Here is a 23,492-nt window from a genome sequence, read left to right as displayed (position 1 = left end):
TGGGAATGGGTGAACGGTTGGGCTGGGTGATCTTTTAGGTCTTTTCCAACCTTAGTGATTCTATGATTCTATGATTCTATGATTCTATGATTCTATGATAATCTGAGGTCTTCAAAAAGGAAGAAGAGAAACAGCATGGATTTTAATTTAACTATTCAGCATATTATGATCAGGCTGTGATGATGTTTACTTCAGTCTTTTCTGAATCTAAGGCCTTCAAGACAACCGTCAGGTTTTCATTGCACGGATCAAGCTGTAAGTAATAATTAAAAAAAAAATAGTTTTAAAAACCTGAATTCTTGACAGAAGGTTTATTCTAACATCACAGAGAATAAGCTTTTAAAATGTTGATATGATCAGCTTTGCAAACCCACTGTGAGTCAGATAAATTTAGAACTGTTGTGAAAATAACAAGAAGTTTTGCTTCTGTTTTTTAGCATGATGCAAAGAGTAATACAAGTACTAATCTGTAATTCAGAAGTATATGATGGCTCTGTTTTACAAGAGCTGTGTTTATCCTTCAAATTCACTTTGGAAGCATTCAGAAAGGTGATTTTGCCGGTATTTTTCTACAATGTGGACTATGAGTAATTATATTTTGGTGTATATAATAATAATATATTGTTTTATGACATTAATTTAACATAAGGAATTCCTTATTAGTGTGGATTATTTTATGCTGCCTCAGAAAAAAGGCCAAGTAGACTCTGTGCATGGCTTCAAGAGTTCTTGGCATGGTGCTTTAAAATTTTATTTTCTGATTGTAGTAGCACATGTGGCTCAAACTATCTTTCTGTGAAAGTTTACATCACTGTAAACAGTGGAAACACGAAATGTTAGCACCACCTGTTACAAAGGTGGGTGAAATTCCACAAGGTCTCAAGCAAGCATGCCTGCAAAGCACAGCTCTTCTTGAAAGCTCTGTGCATGAAATGTGGATTTGGGCTAAACGTCTGCGTAGAGAGATGGGCAAAGTTGGCAATATTGTCTAAGCTGGGATAACAGACAGTCATCTCCACTGATCTAACACAAACGATATGCTGTTTCTAGTCCTCATCACTGAGTGCAGTTTTGATAAGGAAAGAGAAATGCACATGTTATTAGTATGTCGTTAACTGACCTTCAGGAAAACAGTGAGAATTGCCAAGTCATCCGACTTATAGAAAGCCTCGGCTACATTTGAATACTTCTCTGCATTCCAGTTAATGAGATGAAGCTGAAAAGCAATTGAAAAGAATCATTTCTGCTGGTTCTATGATGAAGATATGCTGGGATTTGAGTACAACTGTTAGAAATGCCACTCTGCACTCTCAGGGTCTGATCATGAAACTGAGAACCTGCTTACAAACGCCGGCTTATTTATGGTGTTCTGCTGAATTGTTCAGGCATTGTCAGTTCCCATATCCAGCCAGTATCTTCAAATGGGCAGAACTACAAATATTCCCAAAAGCAATTTCGGGGTAAGTACAGAAAGAAGTGGAAAATCCCAGCTTAATAGGTATATATGCTTTTTTCTAACCCTACTGCTAACAGTCTTCAGTGCATGTCTTCTCTTCCATATGTTTAAAAATGTGATAGCTTAAACAGGATTTTGAGGAGTGTATTCACTTTTTACACATGGTGCAATGTTTATACACATTAGTCTTACTGCAAAAGATTGATGTTCATAAGTATAATGGCATTGATGTTCATAAGTATAATGGCATTGGATGGTTTGCATTCAACATGAATATTTCTACAACTTCTCAGTTTTGCTAGTACTTGCTTTAGTAGCATTTTAAGGAACTTTTATTAAGTGTAATACATTGCTTATTATCTCTTGTGCTATTTTTTTTTATGTGAAATATAAATTTCCAAAACTTAAAGAATGTGGAAATCATAGTATCCTTCATTATCTACCTTCACACCCATTAATATGCTTCACAATTCTTTACCAACTATGTAACTCCAATTTGTAGAACAGAACCATTTGTTTCGTGTTTCAGCAACATGGCCAGAAAAGTACCTAAACTTCTTCTATTGCAAGAGGAAATTCTGCCATTTAGAGACACAACATGGAAGCTATCATATATTGCCTAGAATTTTAAAGTTCTGATTTAATAAGTACTTTGGTATATTTTAAAGTGGAACAAGTTTTTTCAACCTATTTTTACTGTTTACAAATCATTTAAAGCATTGCCTCAAGGCAAACTAATAAACACTTCATAGTGCTGCTTCAACACTGCTTGAGTGCACTATCTATTTATGGCAGGAAGCAACTCCAGAGGGACACCCCTTTCTTATCTTGTCTGTATCAAATGAGATAGCTCTAGCACTCTCCAAAGCAGAAAATCTCCTGTCAGGAATGCGCTTCTGGCTGCGTGTTCCACGTGCCTAAATTAAGAACAAATTATCTGTTTTTATTAGGTTGTCATGTCGTATGTAATACTCCCAAAATCTAAAACCTGCCAAAGGATAACGTTACATGGATTGAGCATGAATTGTTTGCTTGGAATGCTGATAACTGTTAGCAGGACAAAGATACTAGAAAACAAAAATTTGTTACTTCAGAGGTGTTTTTTGTTATCTGTAAAACAGATCTTCCTTCATTATGTGAAAACAGTAAATGTGCTTAACAGCTGCTGGGGTTCTTGTTGGATAACTTTTCCTACCTTTTCTCTTCATTAGTTTCTCCTGTGTTTCCATCTTATCAGCTGTTTTTGAAAAGCCAACAAAACCCACATTGCAATAATCAGAATGCTTTCGTCTGTGAGGAGCTCAAGCTACAATTATAGCAGGGCACTGGGCGATCAGACTCTCTACAAAGCAGCTGATTTAGTAACAAGATGAATGTATTTGCATATTTGAAATTTTCAACCTTTAGCTGGTGTTACTTTTGTATCTGCAGCTTTCAGCCCTATTTCACTACTTAAATGCAGGTCAGATAAATTTAGCTTAATAAGTACTGACCATAAAACCCTAATTCTTTCTTGTGAAGTCAACTTTTTACATGCAAGTATACTATTGCTTTTGCAAAATAGAATTATCATCAATGCAATGCAATCTACCCATGCTTATTTCCCCCTCCCCTCCCCTTGGTACTAATGGATGTGTCTGGATTTTGAAAATGTGACTTTGGCTATTCTTTCATTGACTCCACCTCTGAGGCATATTTCTTTCCATCCCTTGTGTGCTCTGAGCCTTGCTTATCAGTTTGGCCCCAGCAGAAATGAAACTGCTATAGTCTAGGTTCCAGCAACATATCTACCAGTCAGCATTGCAAATGCACAGAATACAACAAAGGCATCAATCAGTAAAGACTTTGTGACATTCAAGTCATACAGTAAAGCATACAGAAAAGCGGTGGTTTGCCAGGAATACTGACTGTATGTCAGTAATTGCAGAAGAAATAGTCCTACTTTGTGAAATTAACTTCCCGTTAAAATCTTTATTATTTGTGAGAGTATTTTAAAGGCCTCTTTCTTTACAGAGTAACAATTATATCCATTTATATTTTATGAATTTAAAATATAAGATGTCACAGGTATACTTGGATAGTGTTTATTGGTCATTATCATAAAGTCTTTGCTTACATATGCATTTGTGTATAGATTCCTAGGATAGTGACAAGCACCTGTATTTCATTGTGCACAATGTTATGTGCCTCATGTTCGTTAGGTGTTTGCAAAACACAAAGTAGCACAAAGGACTGTCCTCCCTTGCTGTGAAGGTAACAAGATCATTAGAGGAAAAATAATTTGGGCCCAAGTGATTTCATAGCAAGTATGTTGTGATTAACTTTTATGTATGTATAAATCTCCTCCATCAAGATGCTTTAAAACCAAAAAGCAATTGAATGTTTATGTTTAGAAAATTTTTTCTACCTTCTATTCCCCAAAACGGTTATTATACTGGATGTTTTCTGCTGGGAAATTATCAGTCATTTTTTTTGCCATAAACACTAGAAACTTGCCAACAAGTCTTACTTTTATGGGACGTAATTTGGATCTTCTGTGGCACTTACAGGTATTGCCAACTGGTAGAAATCATAAAATTAGAAAGCATGCCGTAAGCTTTATAAATACACCTAAAGGTCATCTAATCTTGTTTTCAACAAGAATTAGAAAAATAAGAGAATGGAAGGAAAATATCTCTGGTGCTTTTTTTCAGATCCCCCTTTTACTAACCCCATTAATTATTTTTATCTTCAAAATTCACACGGAATGAGTGTCCAACATTGAAAATGTCTTTGCATGTGGAAAGTTTCCAGGACATTTTGAGAAGTCCCAGTGATGCATCTTTTTTTACTTCCTTGGTCTTAATATCAACAGGAGACTGATGGTCTCCATTGGCAATAAGTTATAACTTGTGCCACTGATCAGGTCCTAAAACAAATAAACAAATGAAGATTTCTACTTTAAGCTGTGTAAATTAATATCAACAATGCTATGATTAATAAAAAAGGTCATCCAAAGCCTATCAAGTCCTACAAGTCCTTCAGATATTTGGGGAATGGTCTCAAGCCAGTTTTGTACTGCTGGGAATCTTCAAGACAATCTTCTTGCAGATCAATACCTGACTAAGTGCATGAATGAAGCCCAGCTTCCAAAGTTTTCTCCTGAAGTAGGTGCTATTTTGCAGTTCAAGAACATTCACATACAGTCACGTCTATCATCAGTAAGATATGACATTCTGACTCTGTTTTAAAGCTAAGTATGGGATTTTGTCTGGCTTAAACTCTCTATCATACACGCTTGAAAGCGTGATTGTATTTTTAGGAGTGTATGCTTGATAAATACTGCAGCATAGTTAAATAGTTGTGTTATTATCTATATTTGTAAACATTTGAACTGAGCGTACGTAATCATCATTTCTCTATAAAACAAAGTTTATCACAGACTGTGTGAGCATTGCCTTGTCATCCTGAGTTGCAGGAATGGAGCCCAATGGTATTTTCCTGTTTTTCTTACAGATTATTCTCAGTAATAGAAAGCTACTGATATCTGCCTTTGCAGATGTCCATAGCTGACGTTGGGGTTTACAGATACTATTGTACAAGTAACGCTATATAACTTGTAGAACTCGTGGCACTGATGTCTAAAAATATAATAGCTTTTAGGTGAATCTCAGCCATAGCCGAGAACCGATTTTCTGGTAATTTGTTGTTGTTTGAAATTATGCCTTACAAGAATGGAAAAGAACCACTTTAGACCTCTGCTGAAAGAGAAACAGCTTCACCTGCTTAGTTCCTATCCAGTTTCTTAGCCAGATTACTAAGATTCCCAGCCAGATTTCAGTGTCTCACTTCATCACCACATTTCTGCTTGATGTGAAAAGCACACAACTTACAGTCCTTGGAAAACCTTGTTATGTAAACTATGTGAGAAACGAAAATAGCAAAACTGGCAGATCAATCTGAAGTATTAGGAAGTATTAGTGGGCCTGGCCAGGCTTTGACTTGGAGAGATTTTGAAAAGCTCGGTAACAGGTCCTACCACAAGGCTTCAGCACCCCTGCAGGGGTGTGGGGAAGCAGGAGGCCAGCCGTAGCCTTGATTGCCACCTTCTAGAGTGTCTGTGCTAAATTAGTACCATGTTCAGTGTCAAAACAGACTCAGGTTGCTGTCAGAGACCAAGTTTTGAGGCTTTGGAAACTAAATGTGGCATCACACAATAAAAAGATGCAGCCAATGTATCTGGAACTGTATGGCAGCCAAGCCAGGAGGCCCAAAATGGCCACTTTGTCCTGGGCACTTGGGACTAGCAGTCCCTCTCAGTGAGGAGAAAATCTGGGTTTTGAGCTGTGAGTTAAAGGTTATTAATGGCCCATAAGTGTCTCTCCCTGTTTGACTTCTAGGACTGCTAGGGGTCCTGGAGGGACATCTAAGCCTGAGAATTTGGCCATAGTTGTTCAAGGCTCAAGCGTTTCTCATTTTGTGAATCAAAGCACATTTAAATGCTTTTCTTAGGAAAATCAGCAGCCAAGAGTAAAATTCATACAGTTTGCAGAACAGAAATACTGAATTTTAACCAGATCTAACATCAGTTATCACTGTTTCTTTGAAATAATGCAGGACAAGCTCCTTCACTCCTGTGAAAGCCAGAGCAGCAAATCAACTGCAGATAGTCACACTCATAGCAGAGTGGAAAAGCCAATTTCTTGTCTGCTATTGGTCATTTGTAGTAGTAGTCAAAGAGAGTTAGATATGAACAGTAGCAAAGATCTTCTTGTCAGTGGTCAAGAACTACCCGTGGAAGCACAGAAAAAAGAAAGTGACCAAGTAGACAAGACTAAATCAGAGAGATCTGAAACTGCATAATGTGAGTGAAAGAGATGGTGCATTCTAGCATGATATGGGCATAATGTAATTAAAAAAAAAGAAAGTCAGTAAAAAACAATATAGCAAACTGGAGTGAGATTATTTTGTACTTACTAACAAAGAAAGAAGTGAAGTTTTAAGAATAATTGGAAAGGGAAATATAAATCTTGTCTTGTTGGATAGATGCAATGGGAATATACTGTGGAAAAACTGCCACAGTATCTTTTGCTTGATCAGATAATCAATGTCAATTTTCTGACTATGAAAAATATTCTTTCTGTGCGAGGTGAGCATGGCAGAGATTCAGTAAAGTGATCTCTTGGAAGAGGAGCCAGATTTTAGAGTTATGACCTTTTTACTGTCTCATCAGCCCGGCTCTAAAGTAATTCTATATCTCTGATTTCAGTGCAGCACAGCATGGTTGACTGACAGGACAACTGGATTGCTTCTTGAAACCCAACACAACTGGCTTATGATTCCTTCCCTTACACCTTTTTATACTCCTTAAGTGCACCTCAGTTTTAACTATGACTCTATCACTGCTGTTAAATTATTTAATTATTTGTGTTCTTTAATTAAAGTGCTTTTGGTTCTTAGAATTTTAACTTAAAAACTATTGAAAACAATATCATTTTTTTGCTGTATGAATATTGATAAAGCAGTATTATTACGAAGGGGGTCTTTTTAAAAACTTACGAATCAGAATGCAAAGGAAAAGAAACAAGTATCTTTTTGAATAAACCCTTACTGCTTGTTTTAATTTCTCACATTCCAATTTGGCTGTTCAACTAGCTTTTCTCCAAATAACTAAATCTCAGGAGGTAAAATGATGCAGCTTAGGAAGGATAGGTGATATCACGACATTGCATGTTGTTGCACAGCACTTTGCAGTCCCCTTTCCACCTAACAAAAAAATATTTCAAGGGTTTTCATAACATCATGATAGAAAGACTTCTGAACTCAAAGAGCTTTTTTTCCAAAGTAAAAGGTTTTCACAAATTGCAATAGGGATTGAAGTATATCTATAAATGTAAACAAAATAATATGATTTAAAGCATCTTATCATTACTTTTGTGGCTTTTGTGCAATCCTCTGGATTGCTTGTGGTCCAGGCACTATCAAATTAGACTAAAGCATTAGAACTCTGGGAATAAAATGCTGTAGCAGCAACCACAAGAAATGTCACAGAAGCACAGATGTAAGAAGGCTGAGGTAACAAGAAGGCTTTTTAAAACACAAGCCTGTATTCCATCAACCACTGATTATTGCCTCCACATTTTAGGCTATCTACACTCCACAGGGAAACTGTTAGCACCTTTCCAGGAAAGTGGGCTTAAAGAAATGTGATATCCTTGGCAAAACCTTTACAGTATAAATAGAAGTGAATCCCTGGCTTTCAAATCAATGTGGGCAAATTTTAATGTCTAAAGCTCTAAATCTGTGAACTACTGTAGATGTGTTTAACTTACAGCAAGATGCCTGTTGACCTTATTTATGAGTGTGAAAGTAAACACAAACATAATATAGGAATTAATTGAAAGTACTCTTATTTTAAGGTCACCAGCCAGAAAAAGTAGAAAATATTCTGAAAAATATTAAATCTAAGGAAAATGTAAAGTTTTCAGTTTTGAGGCATCAAACACCACAAATCTTGAGATTGCATTCATTTGTGAAAAAAAAAAAGCCCTGCAAAATAATGAAAGTTTCAGAAAGTTTTCCCTGGCTTTCACAGCACCACTTTTTAGTTATTGTATGCAGAAAATCACACAGAATCACAGAACTGTAGGGGTTGGAAAGGACCTCTGCAGATCATCAAGTCCAGCTAAGATACCATTGTTCTTGTAATGCTACAGTCATCCTAGATGATCCTGTCTTATCTGTATTGTAGACACTCTTGTGGTAGGATAGTTGGCAGGTTATGAAGGCTTTGGACTTAACTAGAATGAGGTTGCTTCCAAGCCATCACGCATCACTTGATATGAGGAAATATTGTAGGGAGAAAAAAAACCCAAAAAACTAAACCTCATAAAGTGGAGATATGTTGGTAATAAATGTACACTTTTTATCATTTACAGGTATACTGATGCACGAAGCAAGCTGCATTAGAAATGATGAAGTAATGGTATGGTTGGTTTTTTTTTCCTTTTAACTTTGTTCATTAATGTGGAAAGAAAGCATATATATCTGCAACGGAATTAATCTGGCTTATAGATATAACACATAAAATGATATGTCATGATAGCGCATTTTAAATGCCCTACAGTAAATGTTTTCAAACTTTTGATTGTCCAATACTTAAATATTTACCAGAAAAAGGAAAAACACACACAGAATCAAAGCCTACTGCAATCAAGCTTACTCTTCTCCTTTGTCTTTCACCTTGAAAAGAATCCACAGACTTGAGGGCTTAGGTTCACAGGTTGAAATCAGATTACTCTGCTAGAAATATGCTGAAAATTGTTACCTGTATAATAAATGGTCTGGCTTCAGACCTTTCAGTAGGAGTTGCTGATCAGTTTAAACATAGCTTTGCCTAATGTTACTGCTATGGCTTGGGAATAAATTTGAGCTGCATGTGTGGAGCAGATGTTTGTCCAAATAATTTTTTATGTTTCAAGTGTATTCTGTTTTTTGGCGTTCTGTACAATTTAAATATTTATTTAAATAAATGCCCCACTCATCCTTGATATTTCCTGTGTTCTGGGAATTTTATTAGGCACATTCAAGCCTGCGATTCTGTACGTAATTTATTGTTGGATAAATAATGCAATATAAACATCTTCTTTCAGAGATCTCCCTCACTGTGGAACCTGCAGTGTTTCAACAGTCAGAAGACGTTTGAACAGGAGGAGGTATGGTCACATATCTGCGCTGTGGGAGCTGTGCCCTCTGCTGCCTGCTTGGGCACAGTGAAGAGACAGCAGTCAGAAACGTGTGTACTGTATACCTTTGACCTGAAACATGGAGCAATTCATTGATATCTTTTAAAATAGTTGTTTTCAGAGGGTGAGGTTTTTGTCTGAAAGCAACTTCTGACATGAGAACATTTGTAAAAGTGCTACCGAAAGTGTTCATTTCTGTTTTACTGCGAGCTGTGCTGGCAAATTGAGAATGTTCTTTTGTTTCTGGTCTCTTAAGAGACTAAGCTATATTCCATGCAATGAAAAATCAGAAAAAGTGAGGAGTATTTTTTCTTCTGTCAGTGACAAAGCATACAATTAATGCTTTCTTCAGAAACAAGGGGTAGAAAAGAGCTAACCCTTCTACCAAAACAGCAGTGGGAAAACAAATACTTACTGAAAGCTGCTTCTTTTTATTATTATTAAACATTTTTCACTAAATACTGCTTAAAACTTCATTCAAGGTTGTATTTGGATGTATTTCTGGCTGGATATTCTGAGCTTGACTTAGCATATCCTCTAATTTCACTGTTTGCATTGGCAACACTCATGAAAAACAATTTCTGTGAGCCTGCAAGGGATGCAGTGACTCTATTACAGTTTCTTGAATTTACATAAAGTGTTTTTTTAATAAAAAGTGAATAGGAGAAAAAAAACAATTTCAGTGGCAGCACTTCTGTGCATGTATTTCTCTTTTGTGCTACTGAAATACAGAAAAAATGCCTCTAGAGTAACAAATGCAATCCTATTACAAATGGAATATGCAAATCTGTACCTATGTGCATTTTCATACTGTTGATGTAGTTTCACTGAATTGCATTCAAAAGATGCTATTTTGTTAGTGGCATTCTCTTTCTTTCTGCTCCTCATTAACTCCACAAACACAATGCAGTTTGTAGCTGTATCCAAACATCCCCAGATGTTTGATGACAGATGGGCAACATGGCTGCTGCAAAATCTCCTTTTTCAGTATCTTTCCTTTACTGTCAGGGCATGTTCAAAACCTGCAGCAATGTAACTGTTGTAATCTAAGAATCTCATTTGTTGAAAAACAGAAATATCTTCAGGAATGCCACTGTATTCTTGAGAACACCATAACCATTAGACCAACTCCACCACCTGCAGACATGCCATTTGTCCATCTGCACTTCAGAAAATTGCATGTTTGCATTTGCCTTAGGCCTGTGTAGAGTTCTTACTGAAGTGAAGCAAAGAGAATTCCAGTTGGGCCATGGCAGTATGTAAACTGGGAGTACAGGAATGTGATTAAATGATCAAGATTTAATCCACAGATTATACAGAAATTGAGCGAGATATCTGCAAGAAAATGCATATATTTAGTCCAGAACCACCTTCACTACCAAAAGTGCCATGGGATGAAGATGAGTCCCCTGATACTGACTGGGGCTAAGAGGAAGTGGTTTTCTTTTAATGTTAAGTCATTGCATATTTTCTACTGGGAAATGAGGATCAGCTTTCTCAAATTTCTGATAAATGTCTGCTGTGCTTGAAAATATCATGCATAGAGGTTGGAAGTAATGATCTTCAAGGTCCCTTCCAATACAAGGCATTCTCTGAAAATGTCAGGATGTGCTGGCCCTATCTCTACCAGACCTGTCTTCCATAACATTCCATACAACCTAGTTACTTCTCTCAAGTAGCAAAAAAACCAAAACACATTAACTCCAGTGTTCTGGCAACAGATAAAGGAAAACTGTGAGTACCAGATCAACAGAACAAACTGTGGGTCACCTTGCAGTTTAGAAACAGAAAAGTGTACCAGCCCTCTACTGGGCAGAGATGGCCTGAAAAATAAGGTAAAGAAATAAGGTAAAGAATGAGATGGAGGAAAGTTGCCAATGAGGTAATCTTGACAACAGACAGAAAGATGTTAGTGAAGGGAGAGGTGAAACGTAGCTCACTTGCACATTTACACTTACTTCCCTGGAGAAGTTAAGAAGAAATCCTGAAAAGATCTCCATGTCCCTTACCAGCTCCCTGGCCTTTCTCATCACTTCGCATGCTGACAGAACAGGGATGCAGGAAGCCCCAGAAGAGTCCCTTTAGCTTAGAAAAACATCTTTACCTGGCACGATAATCTTACTTCTGGTAAGAATTCAAATTCCCTCTGTTTCTTTGCAGTTTTTTCCCAATTTCACTCTTCCCAGTAACAGTGTCTTAAAAAAATAGTTGCTTTTATTCGTCATGACTATAGTCTCCTGTTTTTTCCAGTGACAGATAAAAACCCCTTACATGATTTTGATAAGCAGCATTCTCTGGCAACTTCTGAGGTGACAAGAAAACAGATCTAATAAAGGTATTTTGGGTTCTGCATTCTAGAATCTGAACAAGAAACTGTGAAGAGCCTGGGAAGGAGGCTATAAGATGCCAGCAGGAAAAGGAGGACATGAAGAATCACAAAACCACAGAATGGTTTGCATTGGAAGGGATGCAGAAAAGGACTGTGAGATGTGCATACTGGAAAATGGAGACAGACCGAAACTGGAAAATGGATAGGAAATAGGTGCAGGAAACATAGATTGCCCTGTCTCGGCAGGTGTTGTGGCCTGTGTCTCCCTCACCTGCACTCCTCCACTATCTCTAATGCAGATACATAGAACAACATTATCTTAGTACTGCTTAATATTAGCAATGAAATAATTCTGTCCTTCCTAATTCCCATTTGGTACATCAATGGAGATACTCATGTCAACTGAAGACAGGTCTTTCTTTTTCTGATCTTTCTGTCTCTGTCACAGCATCCACAGAGTCTATTCACTATTTTTATTACATAGATAGTCCTCTGGATGCTTCCTTAATTGTTCATGTAACACTGTGGTTGCCTTGCACTAAAATCAGCTGTTCTTGTAGAAATGTTAATCTCATCTGGTGTAAAGCTTGGGACTTCAAAAGTCTTATTCTCCCTTATTGTTTCAGTATTATCCTCCATCAGCATATGATACACCTGGATGTAGAATATCCATGACCAACCATGTGGGAAGTATTTTCATTCCATCCAGAAACTAGTGAGACCACTGGTTATACTTCTTTCCAAAATTTATATCAGTAAGTGAAATGAAATGAGGCATCTTAAAGAATAAACTTTCCAGGCAGATCATAAACTAGGTGAAACTATATATGTCATTCTAAGACATGATCTGAAGCATATATGAGATATTTTGGGGTTGCTATTTGTTATGGAGGTTGGACTAGATGACTCTGAGTTTCCTCCCAAACCAAGTATTTTTATGGTTCTCTGATTCAAATTTTATCTGAAAAGTTACAAAACATTTCTTGTCATTATGAAAAATATTTGAACACTAGATAAGAACTATATTGAGTTTCAGCAAAAGTTGATTATTCTGTTTATTTTTTATGATCAGATACAGAAAGTTGTTGTGTGGAGAATACATCCAGAGCTAAAGATAAGAAGAATGAGACATGTGGGCATCACTTAGGGAATTTTGGAAATTGTTGTGCAATGATTTTTAGAACTCATAACATTTGAATTAAGATGCACACAGAAGAGCTGTGAGGAAAAATGGTTGATTTTTTTTTCTCTGAATTTTTAAGCTGTACTGAAATCAATCATGGAAAAAATAAAACAGCAAATAGTTCAGAATCTACTACTTCACTTAAGATAAACTAAAAGAATTAAGAGATCAGAGACACATATCTGTGGGAAAAACAGTATCCAGCAAATGAACGTGTGGGATGCTTCAAGAGGAGGCATAATCTCAGCTATGACAAGTAGGAGACTAGTTCCAAATGAAGGAGATTATGAAAACTATAATTAGCTAATGCTTTCTAAAAGCCTAACTAAACTGTTGGGTTTTTTCCATTCCGAAGTGCAATACCACAGTGGGATCAAGTGTCACATAGCAAGTGCAGACAAACAGATCTTATGAACATAAGATCTGGCATTATTTCAGGACAGACTTGTAAGCTCTGTGAACCAGATACTTTTCTGTTAACCATGCTGTGATTTCTGAAGAACTGTTTACTTACTATATTGGAATATAATAAGAACATCACCGTTAATTGTCACCAATTTGCACTGATTTTATTTACGTCTACAGAAAACTCTTCTTTAATCTCTAATCTGTGTTGTAAATTATTAAGAAAGCGATAGATTGCTGGAGTGAATAGAATCCCTAGTCTCATAAAAGCAAATTTACTCTTCTCAGAAATGGTCTCATTACTTTTTTATTTAATGTGCATGGTATTAAACATAATAACCTCATGAAGGATGACCGCGTCTGCTCTGCATGGATCACATTCTGTCCCCAGGGAGTTTTCAAAGTACAGAAAGATGCAACTCTTCATATCCTGAGATAGAATAAACCAAGATTCCTGCTCTTATAAGGTACCAGCAAATGCTGCTTGACCTTTGGCGTAAACCTGTAGGTAACAGAGGGAAGCATCACAGAAGAAGCAGGGCGACCAGCAATGTGAGGGTGTTTCAGGAGTGTGTGGCAAATGCTGTCTTACAGAAGACAGGCAGTTTGTACTGTCCACTGGAGTGACAGAAGAAAAATAAAGTGGTTTGCTGAAGCTTTTATTAAATATGGAAGCACAGGCTTCATTCTTCCAAGTGCAACCCATTGCACCTTCCCAAACTGGTAAGCTATGTCTGTAACAAATTCAACCTATATTAATTAAAAAAAAAAAAAAAAATTAATAGCTCCTTCCAAACTATAATTTTATGTGGCAAAAGTGCTGTTAATTAAAACAAAACTCCAATATCTGTGATAAAAAAAAATGTTACTCACCTGAACTATGTCTATCTGTATAAACATCTTTAAAGTGGGAACATCAAAAGAACAGGTCATAAATTTCAAGTGTTGCATGTACTTAAACTCTCTGCTAGGCTATGTCTGAGTGCTAGGTGGCTTATGTGCACAGCAGCAGTCCTTTGGGGGCAGTGAAATAGCTGAAAATATCTTGCAAGCATCTTGTCCTCCTTAGCCCAAACCTATTTTTAAGACAGCATTTCAGTGGTTCATGTAACTCTTGCTCTCTTTCTCATCTATTAAAGATTTTGCTATTAGACAACAGAAAGAAATGACTCAATGAAGACCTTAACCATGTCCTGTAACAGCAAATCTTAGTCTTCTTGACTCAGTTCTTTGTACAACATGTAAGGAAAAAACCTCGGTGTTAAAACAGTAGTTGCCAAAGGAGAGAAGTCAGTTTGTGCTCAATGCAGTGTTCAAGGTGCTTCTGTCTGAGAAGCTGCAAAATAGTTGCAAAGCCAAATGACTCACTTTTTGCAGCTCTCCTGCCATTGGGCATTGCACATAGGCATGACTATTAAATATAAATTTTTTAGAAGCACTTCTTTATGTGACCATGGGCTTCATGAGCCACAGCCTGAGGAATGTATGTTCATAGGAGTATGTTCCATCTGAACATGAGAATAAGCTTCTTTACTATAAGGGTTACAGAGCACTGGAACAAGCTGCTGGGAGAGGATGTGGAACCTTTTTCTCTAGAAATGGTCAAAATCCACCTAGATGCTTTCCTGTGCAACATGCTGTAGGGAACCTATATTAGCTGGACTAGATGATCTCCCAAGGTTCATTCCAACCCCTTCAACGCTGTGATTCTGCAGTAGTGATATTTTAAATAAAGATTTAAAGTGTGTATTTTTTCTGAAATGCTTGGGTAAGAGCCGTGCTAGTCCATATCAGATGGCTTAAACCCTCAGTTTCAGAAACTGTGTTGGATAAGGGTCACTCTAATTCACAGGTTACGCATTCCATTATTTACATGGATTTGTTTATATCTTCTTGTATGATTTGGATAGACTGTTATTTTTCTACATTAAATACAGTTTCTACTGATAACAATTTCTTAATTCTTAATTTCTTAAACATAGACTTCTTTTATTAGAGAAAAGAAATAAAAGCTCAGATGATAGCATTATCTTAAACTTTTTCTCCATTGATCACAGGGTAATAAAACAGAAAAACAGAACTGTAAAGCTGAAAAACATGGTGTTTCCCACTGCTCCCAACAGCAGGCAGTCTTTTTTGTTTGTAGTCCCTCAGTACTGGTCATCAACACAAAGTCCAGGGCAACATAACTTTTATCACGTTTGGTGTATTATCATTTCATACAACTGGCTATTGTTTTGAAAAACTGTATTTAACAGTCTGCAGCCTTATCCGGGCATCAAATTTTCTATTGACAGCATAAAACCATTTGCTGTCACTCTTCTCTACCTTGGGCTCTCTCACTATGCAAACTGAGAAACTGGCTCAGATCATTAACTTCTGGAAAAGAAGAGCAGTGCTACAGGCTGTGGATTTTCTTCAGCCTCTCTAAGACATGCTTTTAAGAAACTGTCAGCAACACACCATGAAAGCATGTGCAGGGACTGTTTACAGTTATACCAGATTTAAGTTGTGCTAACTGTACTGTTTCATTTCAGCTGATTGAAAGAGCTGATCAATTTTTTTTCTTTTTGATCCATTTTCAAACATGACATCCTAGAAAGGAAAAGAAAAATCCTTAGAAGCAGTAAAAAATTGCAGAAGTAATTAATGTTTGGCTAGTAGAGGAAAAATCTTACTTGCCTGTCCCTTCCAGAACACTATGGATGAACGCAAATGAAAACAAGACACTGGACTTTACAGTTGACAAAGGATTATTTATCTGTCTCTGCAGAAATGCTAACCATGCATTTCTGGACCACTGATAACCAAGGAATCTACCTCAAGTAGCTGTGTACCTCAAGTGAGGTTTCTCTGGAAAGAAGCTTGCGAAAACCAGATTACTGGATTTTTGGCAAATGCCTGAGAGACTTTTATCCAACCATGAAGATGCACAGTTCCCAAGAAAGCCTGCTTTTTAATTATTTTAATAGTATACAGTTTTAAAACTATAACTTTACTTTACTTTCACATATGATGACAAGCCATCAAATGAAAAGAGCCTAAAGAGAAAATGACAGTAAAATTGCATGCAGAATTAATAAAGGAACATTATGAAATGTTATTTTTACTATCTTACTTTTTTTTTCCCCATGCTTGGTGACCATATTAGAACAGAAAAGAGAGAACAACCCATTAAACATTCCAGGTAAGAGGAAAAAGACAGATGTTGCATGACTGTAATGCTCCCCTCACATAATCTGTACCTTTTATTTTGCATAGAGGTAAAATGTGTGACATTGCTGCTGAAATGGAAGAAAAACAATGAGTAGAGTAGCATCTCCCATGAGAAATGCCTAATTTCACTACTTTTCATCAGTTTTTTGTCTCTGGAGATTAACTGGGAAGTGATAAATTGAATTAAACTAATATGAGAAAGGGTTTAAACATGGCAATTATTTTCCTAGTCACAACAGAACATCATAACATACATCACCTTTGAATTTATAGCTAAACAAATGCTGCTGGTCCTGGAATATAGAGATGAAAATTGTTGGCTTGTTGCCCAATTGTTTGTGTAAGACCTATAATTGAAACACTGGGTTCATTGCCTTTGTTAAGAAAGGTATAGTGATGCAAGGTTAGAAAAATATTTTCCATGCCTAATGCCTTAAAATACTTTGCTATAATTTCTGTAGAGAACCTTTGTGAAGAGCACGTAGTTTAAGCTGGGAAAACACCCAGCAAGAGGCACACAGAAGAAGCAAATGAACAGTGAAAACAGCTACAAACACTAATATTTAGGGAAGCAAACTGGGACAAACTAACACAAATTGCAACACAGATCCTCATAGGACATCAGTGTTAGAGATTGGGACACATTTTAATGGATTCTTATTTTTTGTCCTATGTCTTCCACTACAGTAGTGCTGCAGTGGAGGAATTTCCTATCTGAATAGCTAGAAAATCTTTTCTTTATCTACATGGGATATTAGAGAAATCCACACATATTGCCTGGTTATTTCTGATAGGTATCCTGATCTGCATTTTCATACATTTAATCTTCATCCCTGTATTTGTCCACCGTATATTTCTTCAAAGCAGCAAATAAGATCTCCTACAGAATTACATAGGTTACATTTTGCAGACAGCAGTGGACCTATGCACTATTCGTATCTTCAGAGAATGCACCTCAGCATGAATTCTGAATATAGAAGCTTCATTGATCTCAGCCAAGCAAACCAAAAGCATTCCTTAAGCCTACAGTGTTTGGCTCTGTGGAACTGAGAGCTTGAAATCCCTGATACTGGGGGAAATGCATCAAGTTCTTGGCAAACATGAAGAGTCAAAGACAGTTGTTTTCTGTTCTCATCTGCTTTACAGTCAAAAACGTTCTCTTCCCTTGATGATAGTGATTAGGATCTGCACATGTGACAGTTTGAGGAGGATGCACAAACACTGCTGTTGAGTGGGCCAAACTTTCTAGGTCTGAATGGCTCATGGAACTCCTACAGGACAACTTCAGCCTGCTCCAAGCAATCCTCCCAGGATGGAGAGCAGTGAGGGTTTCAGTACTCACTACTACTGAGCTGTTTGTGCATTGATAATATGCCATAACCATCACTGTAGTGTCAGAGGCAGCGAATACCAGGTGGGCATCTCTCAGTGTTTCTTTTTGGTATAATGTTATTGCCTCCAAGAAGCATGAAGAGCAGCTCAAAATTACAGGAAGCACTGTCTTCATTGAAGCATGAAGCATTGTTTCCCTATTTGTATCTATCTAGTTTAACACACCAAGGCCCTTAATAGTCTTATCTGCAGAAAATCTAGGAAGATATGGGGTGTTTGTGCCATAAAATATTCTGTCTTTCTCCAAAAAATTAATTCCACAATGACATAAAGTATTTACCAAAAAACACAAAAACCTCCACTAAAATTTGCAAGAGGTATGATACTGATAATTTTAATGATTTTAAAGGTAGCACTGAAGCATCTTTGAGGTCAAGAGTTAAGTCCTATTCTGAAAGGTTCTGAGTACTTTAGCTCCGTATCTCAAACATATTTCTGCACCACACACTACTGCAGGTATGTGAGTAGTGTCATTAAAATGACTACATGAGATCTTCATGGCAGAGGTTGATTGGATAAAAAAAATATGCCTAGCATCAATCAGCAAAACAAAGAATGAAGTCTTGACATTGATTCAGGAGATAAATAATTGATTTTTTTTCCAAAACAAATAATGTACAGATGCTGACATTCACATGCTTGACAAGTAAGAGGTTCCTTAAATTGACTTTTCTATAATTATCTGCTCATCACACTTGCAGTATACATATTGATGTTTATATACTTCCATACTTAGAGCCATCTTTTTTAGACCTACTAATACAGCTTTCAAAGTTTCAAAGTTGTTTTCTGGTCTCAAAGTGAAATCTTGACTCCATTGAAGTGAAGCACGGGTGTTAAATGGAAATGGGATGCTATGCCCTGACCTTCAAAAGTGCATGAATGATATGGTTTCATAAGGAGTAACCTTCTTAGGGCTTCAGGAGACGTGGATCTATCAAAGGATTTTTGGAAGATGATTAAGAGTTGAAATCTCTGCTGTCTGCGGATGGCATATTTCCAAGGTTGAAAACATATCCAAAGATTTCATTATAAAATTCTCTTTTAGGAAGATGTGTCTCATTGGAAAACATGTCTGAAGTATTTCTGTTTTGCTGCATCATTAACTATGTGACATATATCATCGAGATGTCCTTTGTAAAGCTTTTAGGAACTCCTCCATCCTCCTTTTAGCATTTCTGTGGTCTGGTTCAGACTATTCTCAGGTAGATGTTATTGCCAGAGTATCATGCAAGATGAAGGTCATGCATAAAACTCTACCTTGATATAGAAGAGTTGCCAATCTGATGGAATTTCTGAACAGACACGTCCACAGTTTATAAAAGCAAACAGTATAGGTCAGATTCTCATACTTGGATTATTTCAAGTCAGACTGTGCCAATGGGTATAAAAGTAGACAGCCCAGCTCAGATTTGGATTTCAGTGTGAATACCATACAAGTAAATTCCTATGAGAAAAAAAAAAAAAACAACAACACGGAAGAGTCATCTCCCTGCAGAGTTTAATTTTTCAAACCTGAAAGACATCTTTAAAAGGCAGTATATTTTTCTTGTATCAGATCAGTATGCATTATTTAATAAATTCACTAATTTATTAATTTATTTACTTGCTATAGACTTTAAGTTGGTATTCATCTTAATTGATTGCCACAAGGAAAATTTGTTTAAGTTCTTTTTGCCAAATCTGAATTCTGTTCTGCTGCGTTGCCTCGTATGGTCTAAACACTAAGTTCTGCAAATGGTAATATAGGTTCTGAACCATAGAGGGAGAATGATGGGATTTTGCAAGCAAGCTCAAAGGAGTCTGAACAGAAGACTGCAGAACTACATGTCTCCTGAAATGGAAATATGCATAAAAAGCCTATTGTTTGCCTGGATGTGCTGGATTCTGCTTTTCATCAAATGATCTAAATGTAGCTAAATAATTCACTGTGTAAAAAAAAGCCAACAAAATTGACCCAATATCCTTCTCTTTTTCCTTTGGCAGATTTTCCTACATAGGTCTGGCTGTTAATAGGGGTTTCCATTCATGCTCACAATGTTTTCCATAGCATGGCATCTCAGTAAAGTGGAAGGCATATGACAATTTGGCTTTCTGGCTACGGCATGCCAGCATGGCATCCCTCAATCAAAAGCATTGAGTGACATGCCTTTCTTGCACTGCTGGGCATGCAATGTGCCACATGTCAAAAAATATTGCTGCCCCTTCCCTATTTTGTATTATCAGATTCCTTTATGTTGTCTTGTTTTCTTCCACAAGCTATTAAATCTAATGGAAGATATTTTATTTTTAGACTGGCCACAGGGACTGCGTAAATGCTTTTGCTTATTTAACAATGTGCTCATCACGGGCACGCTCTGTGCTCCGTCTGGTAAAGTCCTTTGCATGAAATCACCCACGGGAAATAGCCCTAAGCACAGTGGAACCTGGAAAGCTTATCTTCGAGCAGGGGAACTCTTGAATTACATCCTGCTGGCATATTTACTTGCGTGAGTCCCCTTACAGTCAGCCAGTTCTAGCTGTCACTCTGGCCTGTGGATACTGCTGGAAAGTGGTATTCTGAGGTGGAACAGAACTTTGATTGTTCTAGTTATGCATTAGCCAATCCAAACAGCTGGTGAGGTCCAGAGCTGGAGAGTAACATTTCTCCTATGTATGCATCCTGTGCCCTGGGTAAAGCCACTTTCCAGACTCTGAGCCATTTTCCAGACTGCTTATTCTTCTCTTCCTAACCCAAACAAAGTGCCTTTGACTGCAGGCAAGGTATTCCATATGTGAAATGAACTCGATTATGTCTTTGTTTGCTGGGCAGAAGCAAACACTACGTCTGAATTGCAAATCCCTCAGAAAGTGCCCTATTGCTAATGCATGTTAGTTAGTACTGGTCTTCTATTTCCATATTTCATTTAGGAGACAAAAGAGGACAAAAGTCCTCTTTTGGATGAACATTGCCTGCTTTCTCAGGTATCAAACAGGACTACTATGTTTTATTTATTTGGACACACGTTTCGAAGTAGACTGTGGTCTTGCGATTGGGTATCAGCTTCACACAAGGGTATGTCTACAGCTACTGATTGAAGCAAATAGTTTTACTTCTGGTCACCTCATCCCACTGTATTTTTCTTATGTTATAGGAAGATTTGCTGCAGGTACTTGTCTACTTTGACTGTGCAATTTTATTACTGCAACAGAGAAGTTTGACACAAAGACTGCTACAGGAATTGGATTTTAGTACTTTTTGATATTACGTATTTACAGATAATGTGGTGATTGATAAGAAGCTGTCTGGCAACTATCTGTCAAAGCTAAAATATAATCAGCATTCTTTAATCACTTCCCATTCTATGTCACTTTATACTTGACAACATCCTCACATTAAATGTGCTGTATTCCAGGATGATTCTATATGGACAGTTTAAGAGAAGCCAGGTTTAGAGGTTTAGTATTTATTCAGCCTGTACTTGCGCTTCATCTTGCAGTCTCTAGTTGATGCTGAAATCACTTCTACCTCAAAGAACAAAATCAGAACACTTGGAACAAATGTACAGCTTTGCTTCTGCAAGTAAAATCACAAATAATCACAAATGTTTTTATTAGTACTATTTAGATGGAACCACTAATGCTGCTGATGAAATCCGCCATTTGCTTAGGTCACATTGATTCAGTCCCCTAATCTTCTTACTTTCCCTTCCCTGGTTTCTCAAATCTTTATGTTTTTGATAAAAGAAATATCAAGTTGCTATGTCTTATATTGTTGCCACTGGGTACTAATGCACAGGGTTGTTCTTGACCAAGTGCAACCTTCTTATTAAAGCTCAAAACAAGGGAACTGCACTGGATTTCCTGCTATTTTGCAGTTTCCTTTGTCTTCACATGTAAGAGGCTTCAGCTGAGATTCTTACGAGTGCCTAAGAGTTGCAGGAATACTTTTATGGCTGAAATCCTTTTTTTACCCCAAATCTCCACCTAAAGAATGGATATAGCGTATTTTCTTTTCAGAACATGCTGTGAAGATACTTCCGTTACTGTCATACTGAAGATGAGGCACTGCAGTCAAGTTTGCAGAAATCCTGATGTTTTTCAACAGTGATACAGGTTGATCTAAGTTTTGCTATTTCAGAGGCTTGTTGGCTCTCTAACTATATCAGAGGTTTAGAAAAAAGAAACAAATTACTGCAATGCAGGTTTGAATGCACTAGGAACTACTGCTCTTCTTGCATGTATAGAGTTGTGGGCTTTTCTTAATTATAGGGGCCTTATGTGACAGAAGCATTTACTTCCTAGAGAAAATGATGTTAAGCCAACTAGATGATAATGCATTTCTGTGCCAACATTGGATAAATACAAAAGTAAGGTCCTAAGGGATGCAAAAAGCATTTTATTGTGATTACCTTTTAATACGGATAAAACTCCTACATATTCTTTTTGTTCTGCCTTTGATGATGAAAGCAAAAGGAAAAGAGTAACAACACAAAGTCAGTGAAACACTGTGATATGACTCAGTGTCTGGGGTTGACTCCAAGAACCCACACTGCTGATCCTACTATTTGTCACTTACATGTGTAAGTCAGCACCTTACGTGTGCTGAAGCTGACTTGCTCTTGTGGGTACAACAGGACTAGCTCACTGGAAAATTTAAATGTGAAGACTTTTGCTGTTACCATAGGTTTCCTTAACAGCAAATTTTGTAAAATCTCATGTAGGACAATGAAATGAAACACTAGGGAAGCACTGACATGCCCCTTTTTCTGCGTCATACAAATCATGTTGCTTAGCTCTATGGATGGGCCCAATAAGCACTCCTTGTGTGTGCATGAAGTTGACTAAAATTCTCTCTGAGCCTATTATAATCAAGCCTACTGAAACTGTCTCTTTATACAGAAAGAAAATAAGCTGCTCCAATTAGAATTTCATGAGCTCACAAATGTTTCTCTCTACCAAGATAAAGTAGAAACCATTTGAAAAGGATTAAAGTCTAAGCTTTCTGAATTAAAATTGCAACAGGTGTCAACTTTACATGCCTGTCCTTGCAAACAAATGTGACATTACATTGATGACAGAGTAAAAGATTATATTTTCTTTTGCTTCAGAGTTCTTTTTTTTCTTTTGAAGTGAAAAGATGATATGATTTTCCACACCACTGTTTATAATTAACTTTCTATCATTTCCTTTTTTTTCTTTTTTCTTTTTTCTTTTTTTTTTTGTCTAAGGAAGATAGGAGGAACTACATTTTTTAAAAGTCACATCAATAACAAGCACATCTTTTATCTTTAAAGGTGCTGGCAGGCATACTTCTTACAATACTGTGTAAGTATCTAAGATTTCATGAGTTTCAACCTATATTCTCTATATAAAGATGTATAGAGAATATATAAAAAAACTTTTAATATAGAGCCCTATATAAATCAGAAGCAGATTCCTAAGTGAGAGATCTTGTCCTAGCTTTCTGTCAAAAAGTGGGTATCTACCTACGAGTAATCTCAGAGTAAGAAGAGTTTACTGATCAAGTTTGAAAAATCATTGTAGTGTAATTGAACAAAGTCCAAATTCAGTTATTTTTTAGCCTAGCAATGTAAGTAAACCATATGTGGAACATTTATCCTCTAGACGTTTGTGGGATGCAAAATATGATCAAATTAACCTTATCCTCTGTAAATTGGACCTTCTCAAGCTTTTCCCTGTACCCCGTCAGTACAAGCAGTTTTTAACTTGTGCGGTCTCTAAGGCACAGTTTTAAGTTCAATCTACTTTCCAGTACTGATGGGCACACGATCAACCTCACTGCAG

The 23,492-nt window shown here is 36.9% G+C and overlaps 1 long non-coding RNA gene across 1 annotated transcript; it reads left to right on the top strand.

Annotated features, from left to right (window-relative positions):
• The first annotated feature begins 1,374 nt into the window (after positions 1-1,374).
• On the top strand, positions 1,375-13,476 carry LOC125690424 (uncharacterized). Its single transcript, XR_007375665.1, has 4 exons — positions 1,375-1,460; positions 8,374-8,420; positions 9,088-9,150; positions 11,539-13,476. It is a non-coding gene; the product is annotated as an uncharacterized LOC125690424 (long non-coding RNA).
• Positions 13,477-23,492: the final 10,016 nt, after the last annotated feature.

This window comes from Lagopus muta, chromosome 3 (genome assembly GCF_023343835.1).
Source record: "Lagopus muta isolate bLagMut1 chromosome 3, bLagMut1 primary, whole genome shotgun sequence".
In the NCBI taxonomy this organism is placed as follows: domain Eukaryota; kingdom Metazoa; phylum Chordata; class Aves; order Galliformes; family Phasianidae; genus Lagopus; species Lagopus muta.
This window is presented reverse-complemented; position numbering and strand designations above follow the sequence as displayed.